This window comes from Notothenia rossii (assembly GCF_949606895.1).
Source record: "Notothenia rossii genome assembly, chromosome: 7".
In the NCBI taxonomy this organism is placed as follows: Eukaryota; Metazoa; Chordata; class Actinopteri; order Perciformes; family Nototheniidae; genus Notothenia; species Notothenia rossii.
The window spans coordinates 56,936,650-56,957,452 of NC_136905.1; the positions used below are offsets into that span (position 1 = coordinate 56,936,650).

Genomic DNA, 20,803 nt, shown 5'->3' on the forward strand with positions numbered 1-20,803 from the left:
AAGAGCAGAACTACATTTCGACACTTAATCCTCCTGTTGCCCTGGGGTCATTTCTGACCCCAAAAGGAAATATATTGCAGTCAAAAATAGGTGTTTTAATTCATCAAATGGTCAGAAAATGATAGGGGTTGTTCAATACTATGCTCTTAAATGTTTAAAATACATTTGAAGTAATTTAATTGAATTATGGTTGTTTTATTGTATTTTATAACACCCTCAAAAATGACCCCGCAGCGCAAAGTGGGGCAATGGGGCAAATTGTTTCAGCATAATGCTGTCCAACAAAGGAACAACCATCCCCTGCCTACTCCTCGTGGTACACACACACACACACACACACACACACACACACACACACACACACACACACACACACACACACACACACACACACACACACACACACACACACACACACACACACACACACACACACACACACACACACACACACACACACACACACAACAAGGCAGCACAAGCGATGCTCAATTCCACCTCTGAGGACCTCTCCAGAGATGCATGGTTGGCGGCTGCTTGGAAGCAGGAGTGGGAGATAGCCGGGCCCTCCCGCATCCATTGCTACATCTGGGACCCAGGAGATGGCGCCATAGGAGGAGACAACCGACCACGACCTAAGGATGAAACATTGATCTGGTCTTCCATCCCTCCCAGTTACGGACGTCACATGGTAACAGCAGAGAGAGCAGAGGGAGAGACAAGCCACCATGGTCCAACCCTGTATGCAAGGTCTTGTATTGAGGACATAAAGTCAGCTTTTTATCTGTTTCTGCACAAGGCCATCGAAGAGTCAGTGCTGAACATGACTAACAAGGAGGGGCAGCGTGTTTATGGGAAAAAGTGGAGAAAGATGGATCAAATGGACCTGCAGGCATACGTGGGTTTGTTGATTCTTCCTGGAGTGTACCGATACAGCAAGTCTATGGAATGCAGAGTCTGGTAGGGCAATTTTCCGAGCTACTGTCACAATTCCTATGTCATGTCACGGTTTTAGTTTGGTGTGTCTGGTAATGGGTTTTTGCTGTTCTGTTTTCCCTGTCATGTTTTCCTCCTTGTGTATTGTCTGGTCCCTCTCCCTGTGTTTTCCTCCCTGTCGTTAGTTTCCCTGGTGTGTCTAATCCCCTGATTGTGTTCACCTGTACCCCTTGTGTGTCTCCTGTGCTCATCAGCGTCAGCCCCGCCCCTGATTATCCCCACCTGTGTCTTGTTATCCTGTGTTTAAATTCCCCTGTCTCCCAGTGTTCAGTGTCAGTTCCTCTTGTCTCTTGCTATGGTCAGGTCTATGCTCTCTGTGTTCTTGAAAGGTTTTGTTTCTCATTACGTGAACGCTTTCATTTTGTTCTCTATTTTTGTCATTTCAACTTGAGATTTGATAGTGACTTTTTTTTGTTCATCTTGCTGTATTTTGGAAAATAAAGTATCTTACCAATACTTTACCTCTGTCTCCCGGGTCACGCAATTGGGTCCTACATCCTAAGTGTCTGAGTTCTTAACGGCTACCATGACACTTAAAATGTATCATAACATCTCCAGAGTCATAAGATTTGATGACAAAGACACAAGGGAAGATCGCCGGGCACGAGACAAAGTTGCTCAAATTTGAGACGTTTGGGACACGTGGGTGTCTCCTGCCAATGATGTACAATCCAGGCACTAACGTGACTGTCGATGAGCGCCTGGTCCCATTCAGAGGTCGCTGTCCATTCAAGCAATATATCCCGAGCAAACCAGGCAAATATGGGATAAAAATATGGGCAGCATGCAATGCCAGGTTAAGCTACGCATGGAATATGCAGATATTGGGATGTCAGAAAAATCAGGGCATGCAAGTTGTCTTTGACATGACAGAAGGTCTCCAGGGAAAAACGATAACCTGTGACAACTTCTCAATCAATCAATCAATCAATGTTTATTTATATAGCCCAATATCACAAATGTTACATTTGTCTCAGTGGACTTCACAGTTTGTACAGAATATCAGTATGACAATATGACACCCTCTGTCCTTAGACCCTCACATCGTACAAGGAAAAACTTCCAGAGAAAACCCCACAGTTTAAAGGGAAAAATGGGAGAAACCTCAGGGAGAGCAACAGAGGAGGGATCCCTCTCCCAGGACGGACAGACGTGCAATAGATGCTGTGTATAAATTGAAAAGATAATACATTTGCAACAATGGTAGTCCAAATGTTTGGAAATTCATGTGTGTATAATAAGAAGATGAATCCACGAGGATATCCATCCAGGACTTATGATCCAGGACCACAGCCACGACTCAAGATCCAGGACTCGCAATCCATGACACAGGACCGCAGGATCATCCATGACTCCGGATCCCGGCGTATATAGACACCAAAAAGAAAGAAATTTGGGGAAGCTGGGTTAATCGGAACATGAGAGTACACAGGTATAGACAGAGAGAAGGAAGAAGTAAGATGTCCCCCGACAAACTAAGCCTATATCAGCAAAACTAGGGGCTGAATCTAATCAGCCCTAACTATAAGCTTTATCAAAAAGGAAGGTCTTAAGCGCACTCTTAAAAACGGATAGGGTGTCTGCCGTCCGAACACAAACTGGAAGCTGATTCCACAAAAGTGGAGCTTGATAAGAAAAGGCTCTGGCTCCCATTGTACTTTTAGAGACTCTAGGAACAACCAACAACCCTGCATTCTTGGAACGCAATGCCCTAGTAGGACAATAGGGTATAATGAGTTCTTTAAGGTAAGATGGCGCCTGCCCATTAAGGGCTTTGTAGGCGAGAAGAAGAATTTTAAATTCTATCCTGTGTTCTATAGGGAGCCAGTGTAAGGCAGCCAGAACAGGAGTAATGTGGTCCCTTTTCCTAACTCTGGTTAGTACACGAGCTGCAGCATTTTGAATCAGCTGAAGCGACTTAACTGACTTCTTTGTACACCCTGATAATAAGGAGTTACAATAATCCAGCCTTGAAGTAACAAATGCATGGACTAGTTTCTCTGCATCGTTTTGAGGCAAGATATGCCTGATTTTTGCAATGTTACGTAGATGGAAGTAGGCGGTCCTTGAAATTGATTTTATGTGGGTGTTAAAGGATAAATCCTGATCAAATATAACACCAAGATTCCTTACAGTCTCACTGGAGGCCAAATTAATGCCATCCATAGTTAATATATCTTTAGATAATTTGTTTCGTAGATTCTTCGGGCCAAGTACAATAACTTCAGTTTTGGTCGTGTTTAACATCAAAAAATTTAAGGTCATCCACGTTTTTAAGTCCTTGAGGCAGTCTTGAATTTTATTTAGATTAATTTCATCAGGCTTGATTGATAAATATAGTTGAGTATCATCCGCATAACAATGAAAGTTTACAGAATGATTCCTTATAATATTGCCTAACGGAAGGCACTTTACTTCACATGCCCTTGGCGTGGCGCTGCTAAAAAGAAAGCTGCTCATGGTGGGAACAGTAAGGAGAAATAAACCTTAGCTTCCCCCCGCACTGGTGTCAAAAGCGGACAGGGCTCGTTTCTCATCGAAGTTTGCTTTCACCGAGACCCATGCTCTGGGGTCCTATCACGCCAAAAAACAGAAAAATGTTCTTCTGATGAACACTCAGCATCGGGATGCTGCTGTGAGCAACAGGGATGACAAGAAGCCCAAAATCGCCAGATTGATTTCAAAAGAACGAAAATGTGCCAAAGATGCAATGCCATACATCTGCATGCAACTGAGGGGCACATTAAGGGCAAATTCTATTGTTTCATACTGAAAAGTACATTTTGAATAGTTAAATGTTTAAGAAATGAATGTTTTTTAAGTTTGATATGTCAGGTTATGCTAAAGTTGAAACACATGATTTATCAACACACGACTGTAATCATTTACTATTCTCAGAATAATTGGGATTTTATGTTTTTTTTTTTTATCAAAAACAAGGTAAGAGTTCATATAAATGATGTCTAATTTTCCTTACATTCCAAATGGAATAAATAAATGGTTGTCAATGTGTTTGAATAAAGTTGGCATTAAATCTGTAACACAGAAATGCGTGAGGTTTCCACTATTCTTTGAATAACATTCAAGCCAGACGGGGTACAAAATGACCCCATGAGGGCACAAGGTGTGATTGTGTTGCCATTTAAAAAATATAAATTATTCAAAAAGGGCATCCTTACTAAACTTTGACATATACCAGTCTCTGATAAGACATATAGTCACAATACGATATGTTCTGATTATTAAATAGTTTCATTTATCTTTTAACTCAAACGGTAACATTTCATATAAATAAGGTCTTTTGGCCCTAAATTCCAAAACAAAGGGAAAAATGTGTGGTAATGGGTTGGACTGAACCAAAACTAAAGGTGTAACACAAAATTGATTCACATTTTATACTTTATGCTTTAAATCACAGTCAAGCCAGATGGGGTCAAAAATGACCCCAGAGGGCACAAGGTGTGATTATGGGTATTTTGTTTTTGAACTTGTTGTTTTTTGTCTGCTACCAGCCCCTGCCTCGGCGTCCATCCTTCCAGGCCCTAGTACTTACATTCTGAAAGATTTGTCTGTAAATCGGCATCTAATACACAATAAGAACTCTTGCAAAGTCCTTATTTAAATCACTGGCTGTGACAGGTACCCCTTTCCCACCAAACCAGTTCCTGTATAAATGTGCTTTTCTGGTTCCGAACCGGTTCTTCTTTGTGGCCCCAGTTGTGTTTCCACCGCCCAGAGCCTGTGTGGTGCTGCGTCATTGCATCATTGTGTCATTGTTTGCGTCATTGTTTGCGTCATGAAGTAACCGTTTACGTGCCTGCTTCATACAGCCACACCGCAAAATGCAGTTCTGGTTTCAGACCACCGCTGCCACTCCAATCGAGATCTGGGTTGGAGATCTTTTGGTCCCGATAATCTTTCTTGACTTTTTTCAACTTGTTGCTTATTTGCTCCATGGTAGGGTCGTATCAAGCCTCGGCCATCTCACTCTGCAATTGTTGAAAAATAGAGTTGGATCGGGTGCTCTCCTCCATCTCCCTCTGTACCTCTTCCAAAGATCAAATTCAGAGGAGGTAGCCCTTCTCGTTGTTGTGTACATGCCGAACAAAACTCGCAGATGTTTGCTGTTTTTTGGCGAGATCATCAGGACTTGTCAGGAAACCACCTGATATTCTTTTGTAGGCTATTCCACTACTTCACCACAATGCATGTGCGGGAACGAGCTCAAATTACCACCAAAAGGCAACATGACAGCTCCATATCGAGGGGTGAGAACCAGACATGTAAGTGACATTTTGGTAAAAAATGAGTTATATATATATATATCAAATGAAAGCTCTCGATGAGCTCTTTATACTGCCAAAAGGGTGCATGTGAATTCTAAACCAATCCAGAGTTATTCATCAAAAATCAAAAGACCTAACACAGAACACACTGAACTATTTGGGGCCAAAAGGACGTGAGTGCACTTACGCCCTTTTGGCCCTGAGAAATGTATTATGGGTAAAGCCTTTGGATAGCACTTGAGTCAAAATGGCTGACACCATATGTAAGCAAGCTAAGTCAACCATGAGAAGAAAGCTTTTCACTGCTGAATAAGTGTTACTAAGCTTATTTCAAGATGCAGAAGAGCTTGATGAAGAGAATGAAATAATCCATGATTCAAAGTCAATGCTGAGTGACAAAGGAAACTTAGTTTCTACAGATCCATCTTCAACAGAGAATTCAACTCATCAGAGTTCAGCACATGCATGTTCCAGTATCTGTCAACTCTTTCAGGTACTGAGCATGTGGCGCTGAACTCTGACACATGTGGTGGGCAGAACAGGAATGCTGGTTTTAGTGCCATGTGTCTCCATGCAGTTAAAACCTTGCCCATCTCCATTATTGACCACACATTCATGGAGTCTGGACACAGCAAGATGGAATGTGACAGTGTTCATGCAGCCATTGAGACCGACAGAAAAAAAGGCCCTTTGTACAGTTCGGAGGGGTACTACTGTACACTCTCACAACACACTAGGGCTGCTCAATTATGGCAAAAATCATAATCACGATTATTTTGGTCAATATTGATATCACGATTATTAAATACAATTATTCATTGACTTTGAAAACATCCATTTATTGAACGTTGCGGGGAAACTGTGGACCTCGTTGCAAACCAAAATCGTAATCGAGATTAAAATACGATTAATTGCACAGCCCTACAACACACGGTCCGAAACAGAACCAAAGACACAGAGGGACAAACAGTTTGTTGGCAGAAAATGAAATGGCTGTGCTACACAAAAGAGGATCCGAAAAGGATTCAGTTCAAATATGAGCTTTCCGACCAAACTGCAAGTTGGAAAGCAGGAGACCAGAGGTGCTCATGCAATTGAACCAAAGAAGATGCACACAGGTCCACCTGGGATCACTGCTGTGAAAAAGAAAGACGTACTCACACAAATGGGAGTATCCTTCACTCCTATGTGGACTTCTACCAGTCTTTGCAAGTCATTCAGGCAGAGTAGGCTAGAATGTCGTTTCAAATCAATCTGAAACATAAATGCTCTGCATGAAATATGCTGTTGTCCTATATAATTATATTGCTATATTTGACATTCCCAATGTTCTAAAGTCTTTTTTGATTTGCCAAACAGTTATTAGGCCAGGTTTAATGTAATGTATTGTTATTCAGTGAACTAATGTGATGTAGCCTATTTTCAATTGGTTATTTGGGGAAATGGCTAAATAATTAACTATTTGGCAAAATGGTTATTAATGGTTTTTTTTTGGAAATAATTACATTCAATAAACTAATATGATATAAGGATATTTTCATATAATAGTGTGATTATAAAAATGGATTACTGTTAATTTTGAACTCATTAATGTAAAGCCTTTTTCCTATTTTTATCAGATACACCCTTTTTCTTAGTTCATATGAGATAAAATCTTAGTTCCAAAAAGGCGCATGTGACTTTATTCCGAATAAAAAAAAAATAGAAGAATATTTTTTTCAATGAAAGTCAAAATATTGTTCATTAAGTATATTGTCATCCACATGTTTATGAAGTTTTCATATTAAAGATTGAATTTAATAAACAAAGTATGGTCATTTTTTGTTTTGGCTCTCCTGTAAAGTTGGTCAAATGTCACTTACGCCCCTCTGGTTCTCACCCCTCAATATTGAACACTCTGTTTTTTGTTTTTTGCAAGTCGTTCTGACAGTTGCTCCCATGCAACATGATTCCCCCCTCAGAAAGCTGTCAGCTGTGCCCCATGTTTAACAAGCTGCCTGCCAACAACACAATTGACACCACCTTGTTAAGAAATCAATTAAGTCTTACAAGCGATCCAGCAAGGGTCTCGTGGCGCTGCAAGCTGCTGCTGAACTGCTCTGAAAAAAATATCCCATCTTTGGTCTCTTCATTCATATAAACACTTGCAGTATTCAGTATATCTGGCCTATCGTATGTTTCGTAACGTGTTTGTGGTATGGGACACGACCATTCGATACATTGCATCATTGGACTTATTATACTCGTTGTTAATGAGTTGTACAAAACCTTTTAAAAACACATACATGTAATACATATAGTCTAAACTTTGGTTGTGTGACTGTCCAAGGTTCTTAAATCAAAGATAAATCAAAGTAAAACATGAAACAAGATCATTTTTGCAGTGAAGGTTTTAGTTACGTTTTTTTTAATATATTTAGTTACAAAACCTAATTTTCATCTGGGATTAATATGGTATTTTGATTCTGACTGATTCATTTATTACACTTTTGACTTGTGGGACGTCAGTATCTCCTTTTGCCCTGGACAGTACAGTGTACCCTATGTTTAAGGCAGCCTGTCCTCCTACAAAAAACGACCAAATAGGTTGGTTGTTTAAGCAGCTTAGATTACGACCCATAGCCACGTTTTGTGTAAGTGTAGCACCTCTAGTGGTCGTGTAAGAAACAACAACTCCCGTTTATTCGTTTATTCACAAATAACCCTCTCTGGAAAATCCTAAATTGTAGAATAGTTGAGCCATTAAAATGCTTTTTGATTAGACTTCTAGCGAGAAGTGTATATTGTACTTTTTGAATCCACGTCCAGTGGAGGTGTAGGATCTATAGTTTGATAGATATTTACCAAGATGATCTGAGGTCTCGTCGGGATAACGTGTATGCAGCTTCCATGTAAAGTTAGCGTGGGTGAAAACAGTATTTCCGGTCTCGAAATTTTCATAATAAAACCGGATATATTCCCCTCACTGTCAAATGATTACACAGTGATATCTGCATTACTCATCCACTAAAAAACATAAGTTTATCCTTGTTAAATTACACAATATTGATTGGTTTAAATTGTGTACAATGCTTTTGTGTTTTTAACCTTTGATTCAGAGAAACAAATAGTTTTTTAGGAGTTTAGACACTACAGTTTCCGAAGACACTACCCAGAATCCCCAGCTATCGTTTGGGACTACAACATCCACCTTGCTTTACAAACCCCGTGATTAGTCATCAAGCCCTGTGATTGGATGTTGGAGTGGCAGTGCGACAAGGTTACGCTGAGCGTCAACAGCTCTTTGAAATGGAATGGAACCACAGCAGACTTTCCAAAACTGGAATTGGGTCCAGCCCCCGGGTGTGTTGTGTTTGCCAGACTTCATATTTATCTTTGGATAAACCCAACGTTTTTTTTCTTATTCAAAAGAAGACCTTAACTTAAAGTAATCTTTAATGTTTAAATAAAACCTTATTAGTTTGTCTCTTTTGCACATCCTCCTGTTAATATCTTTGGACGTCCTGCACTAAACTGTTTTATTGTAGAGATCACTACAGTATCTTCTTGATATTTTCAATTTTGTATGTAGGCTACTCTTAATATTTAAATGTTTTCATCAAATAAAACTTATTCAACAACAACATTCAATAAAGTGCTTTAACCACTAGGCGGTGCGGGTTAAAAAAACAGTGGTGTAGTTAATAAAACATAATAATATCAAATATAATATGACTATTAACTTTATTGTGAAATTAAAACAGAACGGTAAAGGAAAATACAGTTTCAGTCTATATATAGACCTGTAACAGTCAACTGCATGAGGAGTTGGAAAGGTAGTAAATAATATCTTTAAAAACTACAAAAAAATCCCTTTCTATCAGCTGTGTACCATTATGGTGTAAATATAACCTATATACCAATTGGATCAAATATAAAAGTCAGCCGAATAAGTGTTGATACTGTAAGGAGACGTATTGTGTGAAAAGAAATGGACGATGTTGTTTAATTGTTAATATATTTATGATCCACATCACGTATTCAGTTTTGGCGGCATTTCCTACAGTTTGTCAAAAGGTCTTCTGATCAGGGCTCTATAAATAAATATCTACGGCAGATATGTAATATTTAATGTAGCCGAATCGTGTATTACAATGCCGTTATGTGATGATTTCCAAAGAGAAAAGCAAGAACACTCGGAATAAAGTATTATTTAATTTTTTTTTTTTAAATTTCCGATTTCATATCGGTTAAACACCATATCCCGACATTGCGGCGAGGTTTTAGCCTATCAAAACCTCTGAAAAAAGAAAAGTGTCTCTCAGAATCGAAAGAGAAAAACCTATGGGGAAAAACACAAAAGCATTGTACACAATTTAAACCAATAAATGTCGTATAATTAACAAGGATAAACTGATGTTTTTTAGTTGATGAGTACTGCAGATACAGGGTAGGGAGGGTTACTTTTTAAATGTAATCAGTTACTGATTACTGAATACATGGCTCTGAAAGTAATCAGAATACAGTTAGTTACGTGTCTTAAAAAAAAAAAGTATTCAGATTACTTTTAGATTACTTTTGAATTCCTTTGTTTTTCCATCACAGATGGGTATGTTTTGGTGTACAGGAGACGCAAAAAGCAAAAGGAAACTGAACGTGTTTTACCGTTTGAATGGCTCATCAAGAGCACAACTGAAACATAACATCTGAAACGATGTAACAACATAATACACTTTTTGGGGATGCAGCTTAAGATGTGAGGAGTGAGGGACAGGGGCGGATTTAGGATTGTAGGAGATCCGGGGCTAAGCCCAGATGGGGAATGAAATGGGAATTGTGTTGTTGCTCTATTGGGGGTGCTGTGGGGTAGCTTGCCGTTTCATAGAGGGTGCTCAAACATGTAGGGTTTCCCATTAAGGTACCGGGCGCTACAGTGGAATTTTCTACTGCAACACTCCCCACCCAAGTGGATGGCGGACCTAACCTTCTCTAGGGGGTTCCGGGGGCATGCTCCCTCGGGAAGATTTTTTTTTTAAATATTGAAGTTCAAAGCATCAATCTGGTGCACTTTGAGAGCAAAATTAAACCTACCTTAATAATACCTTAAAGCGGACAAAAGGCACTGGAGAACACTTACACATTAACACCCTTTAATGAAGCAAACCAATGCCTTAACTCACTAAAATACAGTCAGCAGCTGGTTGAAGTCACTTCAGATCACTGATCCAGGGAACATGCCTCACATCCACTGAAAGAAGAAAATATAAAACAAAAAGGGGTATTAAGATTGACCATATAATTAATATGTAAAACAATAAAATAAAATGCATATTATTCTCTTACATGTGATCCTGGCTGGCACCTCTGCTGTTTTTTACTGCTCTGTTCTTCACTCCCTTCTTCTAACACTGTTTTCCTCTATCGTCTCTTCCTCTGCTTTCTACAAAAGTTTTATGACTCATTTCCAATTCTCTCCTCCATTCTTTTCCTCACTTTGTTCTCTCTTCCTCAGTCCTTATACAGACTTTCTCTTCTTTATTAACCATGAACTATTTACTATCAGCATTATATCCCTTTGTTATGACCTGGCTCAAAAGGCCACAACAAAAAGGAGACACACCATGTCAACGTTTATCAAAATATGTTTATTTGAAGCAAACAATTCAAATTAGTCAAATTAAATGAAGTGAAACAATAAGTAAGGCATGAGGTGTGGACGTCAGTGGTATCAGTAGTGTAAATGCAGGGTGAGGGTTGCGTGGACGTGTATGGGTGAGGGTGTTGAGGTGCACAAAGTAAAGTAACTAAAGTAACAACAACATATACTCAACAAAACTGGGGGCCTGTAGGGAAAATCAGAGAGAGACAGAGAGGAGCAGAGGATTTAAATAGCTGCAGGGCACCAGACCCAGGTGCCCTGAGTTACTTCAATCAAGGCAGCACAGCCAGCACAGCCACACCCTCTCTAGATGAACCCACAGGGGCATCACACCATTCCACTGCTTTTCCCCTTTCTTCTTCACTATCCACTCCTTCCCTGGCATATATGCACCCTTTGTTCAATTTCTTCTTTGCACATTTCCTTTCCAACTGCTATCCCCCCCCCCCCCCCCCCCCCATCCCCATCTTTGTTTCTACTTTTCTTGTTGTTGTGGCAAAGTAAGACTGTGCCGACGTGGCTTTAATTGAGCAAATCTGTCAATAATGTTGTCAGGGGTTATGGCATCCAGGAAATCCTTTTCAATAGACATGATGGCCATGTCATTGAGCCTCTCTTGGCCCATAGTGCTCCTTAACCAGGTGTGCAGACGGCGTAAGGCGCTGAAGGAGCGTTCACAGCTGCAGATGCTTACCGGAATTGTCAGGGCAACTTGGAGGACAGCCTTCAGGGTGGGAAACATGTCACTGTCAAGCATCTGGAACACAGTGGCTATGTCAGGGACTTTCTCTTTCTCTTTCTCCAGCCTTCTTTTGAAGAAATGTTTAGCCACCAGTAGTTCTTCTGACTTCAGTTGGATTTTATAGTGGGTAGCAAGGCTTTTGAGAGCATCTTCGGAGAGAAAGGTCGCTGTGGTTGGGTTGCAGGCTTGAATGCCTGACATAAGCTCTTCTCCCACATCTGAAAACCGATGGTTTAGCTCCTGTATCATCCTGTCCAGGCACGGATAATAAAGCTGACCTCTGAAATCACCTGGGGTGGTCGGATTGGAGGTTGCCCCACAGGCTGACTCCACCACAAAACTATCCAATCTGTGTTGCTTCTGCCTGGGACCAACAGGGAGCTGGATGTGATGTTCCTCACATATGGTCATGGTGCTCTTGAAAACCTCTTCAGCCCCAGGCTCTGTGCGGGGATCTGTTAAGGTTTCCAGTATTGCCGTCTTCACTGCGCTGCTCTGCCCAAGTCCAAACGTTCCCCCTGCAGGTACGGTGAAGCCCTTCAGTTATGCAGAGGAGTTTGGCAAACATCACCAGCATGTAGATCATCTTCGGCTTGCAGAGATTTGACAGGATCCCTTGTGCTGTGGCTGTCTTCATGGTCCTGAGACAGGCAAGAATGGCAGGAAGGTTGTTCACGACAGCTTTTACAGATCTCACCTGGCTTGCCCATTGTGTTATGGAGAGCTGCACAAGTTCAGATGGCTTTAATCCAAGTTGGTTCTGGATTTCTAGGAACTTGTTGTGATTAACCAGGGAGTTGCTGAAAAATGTGTACATACTCTCAAGAAGGTCGAAGAATGCAACAGTTTCAGGTATGGCTTTGCATGTGTGGCACAGGACAAGGTTGAGCTCGTGTGCATAACAGTGTACATACACTGCTTCAGGGTGTCGCTCTCTGAAGCGGGCCTGGACACCTCCACTCATCACTGCTGCTCCATCATAATTTTGTGCAACACACATGAGGTCCCTTAGGTTGTGAGACTGCAGCACTGCCTCTATTCCATCTGCAATGGACTTTGCATCAAATGTATCTAGCTTGTGTAGCCCAAGAAAAGCCTCCATTGTGACATAGCGAACACAGACTGCCAGCTGCTCTGTGTGGTGCTCCCTGGCTTCATCTGCCATCACTGAGTACATTTTGGAAGATCTAAATTGTTTTGTGACATTTTCACTAATTGTTTGTGCAATGCAGGTAATAATTTCATTTTGGGACGAATGGGAGAAGTTACCTGGATTCCGGCTATCCTCCTGCTCATTATGCCCACGGAATGGGATGCCTTGCTTCCCTAGAAACGTGGTTACACCCACAATGCGCTGAATGTATCGGCGCCTCTCTGATATTTCTTCTGCGCTTGCAGTATGCAGCTGCTTAACCACATCCCCATGAGTTCCTGTGCATTTAAAGCTCTGCCAACATGTCGTGCTTGACTTGTGGAGGTCAGTTTTTTTATGCTCACGGAAGGAATTCAAAGCCCTTTTCCAGTTTGAAAATCCGGAGCTACTGAGGAGAGCATCTTTATCTGTGCGAATATTCTGCCTTCCAAACTGCTGACATGGATAGCAAAATGCAGCGTTTCTGGCTATAGAGTACTCCAGCCATTTAAATTGCTCGAACCAGCTCTTATTAAAGGCTCTGTGCTGAGTACCAAATTGGCTGAAGGGGTACTGGGGGAGGCACACCTGCTTAGGGCCACTTTCTTTTGTCCCTAAATCAATAGCAGACAATCCACCTGCTGTCCCTTGCTGCTCTTCCCTACATGCAGCTGACTCATCTGTGTGGCAAAAACAAAGTCCTCACAGTCAAATCAACTAAAATTAGCTAACCTCACCAACTACAACTAAGTCAAGTCAATTACATTTATATAGCTAAAAATCACAACAAAAGTTACCTCATGACACTATTTATATTGAGCAGGTCTTAAAAATAAAAAAAACATTACACCTGTAGATTCACAAACCTGAAACATATTTTCTTGGTGGACTGGCTGATGCAGCTCTATTAGATAGCAACTGACCTGTATTACAAAATAGACAGTAAACACAAACACACACACACGTCAGTCACCATCATTTATTTGTATAGAACTACATAATTGATGGGCTGAGGCTAGTTATGTATATCAGGGCAGACTGTGCTCACCACTTATATTGTATTTACAGTCTTGTCCTGCTAAGTGTTATGTGATGATATATTACATGTATTGTTGGCCTGTGTACAGTAGTACTGTGAAAACAAATCCCCCCTTTGACATTAAACAAACCTATAGGATACTTAGTTAGTTAACATTACATCTTAGGATAATTTTGAGTCATGTTCTGTATACATACTAACATATAAGGGCATACATAGTGTGGTTACTCCATGTTAAGCTATAACATTAAAGTTACATCACTCTTTTTTACTCAGTCAGCCAGAGTGAAGATATCACCATTAGCCTGTTATTCACGTTGACGTTAGAAAACCAGCAAATTAAAATTTCAAATAAGATTCACAAACCTGAAACATCATGAATTTGTTCACTGCTGGTGATGACATTGTCAGCTGCTGATACTGCTGCTTGTGGCGCCTGCTTTGATGAAAATAATGTTTTAATATCCATAATTTGTCAGGCATTAGGAAGCATGCTAGGAAGGATCACTTCTTCTTCAGGGCAGGGAAGGCTAAGCAGTAGGCAGCGGCTGCCTCTCTGGTGGACTCCGGTAATGCACATTACTCACGAGACGTTTTCAACAACAAAAAAATGTTTTAAGTGAAACATCCAGGGCTTTTCAGAAAACATCCGGGGCTTGAGCCCAAGTAGCTACCTCCTAGCGCCGCCACTGGTGAGGGACACGGCTTAGGCAGCGGGAGGGTTAACTCAGCCTCTGAGAAGAGGAGTGCGCAGTGCCTTTCACGCACCGCCTTCACTGTGTTTACCTTCAGAATCATTAGAAAGGCTAAGAGCGACCGCAGGCTGATGTGTTTTAACCACACACACCTCTACACACACGATTTAAAGGTCCCATGTCATGGCCATTTCCACTGATCATAATTCCATTGTTGAGGTCTACTAGAATAGATTTATAGTGTGCAATTTTCCAAACTCACATTGGTTTCTCATACAGCATCTCTGTAATCTACGTATATTCACTGAATTTAACTCTGCCTTTAACGGCTCGTTGTAGCTCCAATAGCTCCAGCCCCCACCCTCCCTGTGAGCACAGTGTGCTCTGATTGGTCGGGACGTTGTGAATCGCGTTGAGCACCGTGGAGGTGTGGTTTCCTTGTTTAGCGACAGCGAAACACAGCCAAACTCATCCTGAGCACACACAAAGTCACAGCCGAAGTAAAAACAATAAGTGTGGCTTGAGATTGAGTAAGAAAAAGGTTGTTAAACGCTGTGAGAATGGGTCTGCAGAGAGAATTTCGCCGCGATCCCAACTGTCTGTTATCAGCTTGCAGCCAGGGAGGAGAAATCAGCAGAGCTGTCTGCACTGAGTGTGTGTGTGAGGAAGTCCGTGGATTGGTCAATTTGGACCAATCATCGGGGGCTTAACGGCTCTGCGGACGTAACGTAACGGCTCCACGGATTGGTCCATTTGGTTCTGGGTACCGCATGACCGTATCGCGTCATAGCTCTGGGCGCGGCTACTGGCCATTCCTACGTCACAGTACCCAGGAAGTAAACAATGGACAATGACGTATCTCCAACGAGGCGTTTTGGGGAGGTATTTTCTGTGTTAGAGTTGTACTCGCTACAAGGTGTACTTTGAGGGTTTTGACTCTGCACACCGTTTACATGCTTAAAAACCTTCATAACACACAAGGGGACGGGTAATAACCGGAAAAGCATGACATGGGACCTTTAAACGCAGACTTCTGTTCCTCCATGTTTCGTTATCGTTTCACTGAGTGGACCCGCCCCTTCTTTTATTTTCAAACGCTCCCTTTTTTGGTCCATCTGCGGCGGTAATAGGTTTTGTACGCTGTGATGATTTGGTTGTACCTTTAGTAATGAATATTAAATGTTGTGAGGAAATCTTTCCACAAATAATTCCAATAAGTAATCCAAAATGTATTCACTTCAGGTTTACGAAAGTAACTGTAATCAGATTACTCGTCATTTCAAATGTAAAGCGAGCTGAATACAGTTGCTTGATTTGTGTATTCTGATTACGTAACGCCGTTACATGTATTCCGTTACAACCCAACCCTGTGCATGTATCACTGTTAAATCATTTGATCATTGGTTTTATTATGAAAATGTTGAGACCGGAAATACTGTTTTCAACCCGTAACTTTACATGGAGGCTGCCGCATACCTCAAATCAGCTTCGTAATATCTATCAAACTGTGGATTCTAAAAGTACAATATACACTTCTCGCTAGAAATCTAATCAAAAAGCGTTTTAATGGCCAAACTATCCTACAATTTAGGATTTTACAGAGAGGGTTATTTGTGAATAAACGACCATCTGTAACGTTTGCATTCAACGGGAGCACTAGAGGGCGAACACTTTAAAACGTAAATATAGGACGTATTAAGTGCTTGAACAAACAACATATTTGGTCGTAATAATTGGGCCTGAACAATCGGCCTATTTGGTCGTATTGGTTGGAGGACTTGTTGCAGCAAGGATATAAGGAAGGAAGCATGGAAGCACCTTTCCTTGGCATTTAAATGATTCCACCAGCACGTATCAGGTCTTCCACTAAGATACTTCCGAATAATTCCTAAAGCGTTATGGCTAGGATGTTGCTATGTTCTGGAATGCTTCCATGCTGTTTAAAAATCACATGATACGTTCCGCATATTGCAGCAGGAAGCTTAATATATGCTGGTGTTTGTAAAAACTTCATGATGAACTTCACCCACAGAGTGCAGCAGGGACACATTTGGGTTGGCAGATAATGTCTAAGGATCCCTGAACTCCCAGCACTGTGCTATTTTAAGTCAGTAGTTTAAACCGTTTTTTGATCTGCCATTCTCGTGTCAAATCAGTCAAACTGTTCTCTCAGGCTAACAGTACACCTTTAGTGTGCACACACACATGCATAATAATGAACCATTCATTCCTGTGGAAGGGGAAATCAGCAATGCTCAAAGAAAATAGGAAATAAGTGGAGGCGGGAGAAACAGGCGGAATTATTGGTTATACCTCAGCAATGCAAGGCACCAGAGCAGGTCATGCATAGAAATATCAGTATGAGCTGTGTGCTATTTTATTCATAGAGGTGGAAGTATATGAAACAGAGGATAAAATGAAAACAATAAAGGGGTTTTGAATAAATTAGTAGGGAAGTGTTAGTTAAAAAAGGCTCTGCATGTATAGTACATTGTGTACATTGGGTAGGCTTGAAGTGCATGTACTTGTAAATATGTGAAGATATATGTCTTGGTTTGTGGGGGTTGAAAAATGTATCCATGTATTACTTCTGTTACTTGTATGTGTTTTTGCTGCATATTTACAGTCGGTCTCTAAAAGCTTTGGTAACCTGGGGCAGGATCTGTGTTTGTGTGCGTGTGTGAATAACCTCCAAGCCCTCAGATGAAATACTATCCTTTCTTTCTGCCTCAAGACAACATTAGCATATGAGCATGGCTACCAGTCATAAATCAACAGGAAAGCCAGCAAAAGAAGGAAATAAGAAATGAAAGAGGGACAGCAGGGGAGGGTTGAGAGGGAAAAAGGAAGGGAAAAAAGGTAGCTGAGTTAAGGGGGAGGAGGAGGAGAGGGAAAGGACAAGGACAGATGGAAAGCGAGCTTGAGAAAAATGCTAATGTGTGCGTTCCAATGAGACATGCAATTCCTTTCAATCCATTTTTGACATGCTCTCTCAATAGAAAACATAATTTTAATGTGTCTGTTGCTATGATTCTTTTCCTATATGTAACACAGATGTTTGGCAAGATTTAAAGACAGTCTGGTCTTTCTGACAGCAAATGAGTACTGACACACATCTTTGCACCACCTAATAGGGCTTTTTCAGGATTATAGAACAGTGATGCAGGAAAGTATTAGAAGTTCTAAAACCTGGAAATGACTTTACAACTAAGTAAGGTGTTTGCTTACAAGTGACTAATGGTGTCTCTATAGGGAAAGAGAATATCAGTTTGTTGTTCACTGAGACAGTCCAACACAATCAACCAGCTTCAAATATCTTGACAACTTTTGGATGGATGTTATGAATATTTTACACGGACATCAAAAGGTCCCCAGGGGGTGAATAAGGACGTTAGTAATACCCTATTTTTATTCTGCTTTTAGAGTTAAATATCTCATACTGCTAGAAGGAATAGGCCAATAATTGACCACAGTTTTGTCAAACTTGCCAATCAGGTCTAAAAGTTCGATGAAGTTCCCCCTGTTGGCTGCTTCACTCTCCCTATGCCCCCGTAGTGCAATGGTTTGACACGCAGTGTAACGCAATGCTTCCACAACTGCCGGCATATATTCCCTGTTTTCACATACAGTTTTTGAATGTCCCTCGCTGAGTGCGTTGCTGATTTTTGAGCCACTCTCTTTCCTTACTTTAAATTCAGACCATGCATCCATGACACATTTATGTCCACTGCTCACATCATCTGTAAGGAATGACTGCGTAGCTTTAACCCAGGTGCTAAATCCTTCATGGGTAAAGGCGGTTTCTTTATGGAACCGGCGTCCTTCGTGAGCAAAATGCCTGCAGGCAAAACAAAATACACCGTCCATAGTCACTGAGTACTCGAGCCAAGTGTATTGCTCGTACCATCGGCGATTGAATGACCGCATTTGCAGTCCGTACTTCTTGGTCGGGTATTTTCTAAGCATGGGACGTCTTGGTCCATCAGAGGCTGACTGGCTGATGTCAATTACGGTGTGGAGGGGTCGGGGAGCAGCGCTAGCTCCGCTGGTTCCACCGCAGCTCGCCGTAGCAGCTAGCTGGTCCTGGGTTATGGCTAGAAAGGATCCGTCTAATGTAAATATGACGTCACGTTCTCGTTCTAACTCTCGTTGTAATCGGAGCGGCTCGGCTGTAATCGGAAAGGGTCGGGGTGGGCGGGATGCGGGAAGAGACGTCCTTCTAACTCTCTCAAAGTCCTCAAGAGATAGGAAACGACAGCAGTGTGGGACCTTATTGCGGGAAATTACTGAGCACACATACCACCTACAGGATGAGACGTTCATGTGTACAGTGATATCAAGACTAAATGATCTTTTGGAGGGCGTAAAGCAACACACCCCACATGACAGTAGTCTTCCTCTCACCTTCACGCCCCCCAAACACAAAAGGCAGAAGAGGACCATAACACCTCTCAGTACCAGCCATCGTAGACACCCTTTTTCAGGCCGGGTGGGTCATAAAGCTGAGGTCATGAGATCCAACTACAGAGTGGACAGCTTGAACAAGATTTTAAAAGCTAAGTCCCCAGAGTCTAATGCGGGAGGAGCAGGCAGGGGTACGAAGAGGAGGATAGATGCTTTAGGTAAGAACAAAGTATATTTACTTTTGCCATCTCCTCTATATTCACAAAACACAGCCAATCATCCATTCCAATCCTATGTGACATGGCACAGTTAATTTCACTCCAATAGAAATTGGTATAAAAGAGACCATTAGTCTTCTCATTGTGCTTATTGCTGTGGATAGGTGTTAACTATTGTTGTTGCATTGTATCATATCAAAAGTTGTTTTCATCCAAGGCACCACCGCCAGGTGAATGTTGGAAGCTTTGAGATGAATGGAGCTGTAAAGAGGTGGTAAGTAAAACAACGTTTTTAATCCATTGCATGTGATTTATGTAGTTATAAAAAGTATATCATAAGCTGTCATTACAGTCTAAATATCTAACAGCAAAAGGAGGAGAGTCTGAGGAGATGAGGAGAACAGAGGAGAGGAGACAGCAAAAGGAGGAGAGTATGAGGAGAGGAGAACAGGAGAGGAGAGGATACAGCAAAAGGAGAAGGTGAGGATGAGGAGAGGAGAACAGAGGAAACAGGGAAAGCAGAGTAAAGAGCAGAGTTGAAAGAGAACTTGAAAGCAGAGCAAACAGTAGCAGGAGAAGTAGAGCAAATGTAAAAGTAACTTTGAAAAGTATCAGCAAGAAGATCAGAGTTGCATAATGTTGTTTTGTTTTATTCGTTACTGTTATATTAATGTTGTATGTTATTTTTTGTACATAGGATAATAAAGATGATCTTAACCTTGAACTCGATTCATGACCTCATTTCATTATTAAAACCTTAGTATCAAATTACAGACTGGATTCAAATTAGGATCTCCAAATGTGTTGATGTAATGTTTGTGATAAACTGAAGGATAAAGTGTTCCTTTATGTGTTGAGAAAATTCCCCTCCCTCTTAAGCCATGTAAGGTGTTTAAAAAGCCTCTTGGATCAGCTGGAAAATGCATCATCACAAAACTGAAAACAGCTGTTTCACTTTACTTTTGAAAGATACGACAGAGACAAAGCTACACATATATGATGATATTATAGAATATGATGCATTGCTGAAGATTAAACTACCCAACGGGATATAAAAGAGGTAAACACATCTACAGCAGTAACATGCAACATACATTTTATTGCACCAGGAGCTATCTTGGGACTTTTACTGCAACAACGTTGACTTGCCTATGAATACAAAATAAACCATAGTGTTGCTGATCTACAGTGTTGTCATTCTTCTTTCAACAGCAAGACCGCTAACAAGTATTTACATACTTAATATAGTTTAGTTTCTCGCCATCCCAAACGTAAACATTCAGCCACGTGACTGCGCTTCCGAGCCGCTCCGATTACAACCGAGCCGCTCCGATTACAACGAGAGTTAGAACGAGAACGTGACGTCATATTTACATTAGACCAGGGGTTCTCAACCTTTTTTGGGCCAGCGCCCCCCTGTCCATTATCCAGGTCTCTTACCGCCCCCCATCAAAAAAAGTAGACTTATTTTCTTCCCTGAATATTAATGTTGACTAATATTCTGTGTTATATCTTTTAAAAAGCATGTCACTGAATGCCAAATAATAGATTTGATTTAACTGGGCAGTTGGAATATCATTATCATTAGTTTACCAGAGAGCAGAAAAGCCATGTGAATGTGAATAAAAATGATATTTATGAGTGTTAAACAAA

General features: G+C 41.1%; 1 long non-coding RNA gene across 2 annotated transcripts; it reads right to left on the reverse strand.

Annotated features, from left to right (window-relative positions):
• Window positions 1–9,543: 9,543 nt before the first annotated feature.
• LOC307013826 lies at window positions 9,544–18,610 on the reverse strand. Of its 2 annotated transcripts, none has more exons than XR_013801081.1 (4): window positions 18,433–18,610; window positions 14,200–14,269; window positions 13,661–13,717; window positions 9,544–10,509 (listed from the first exon to the last, which is right to left on the reverse strand). It is a non-coding gene; the product is annotated as an uncharacterized lncRNA (long non-coding RNA). The 2 variants fall into 2 exon arrangements; XR_013801082.1 differs by having other exon boundaries at window positions 14,200–14,272.
• Between the last annotated feature and the right edge of the window lie 2,193 nt (window positions 18,611–20,803).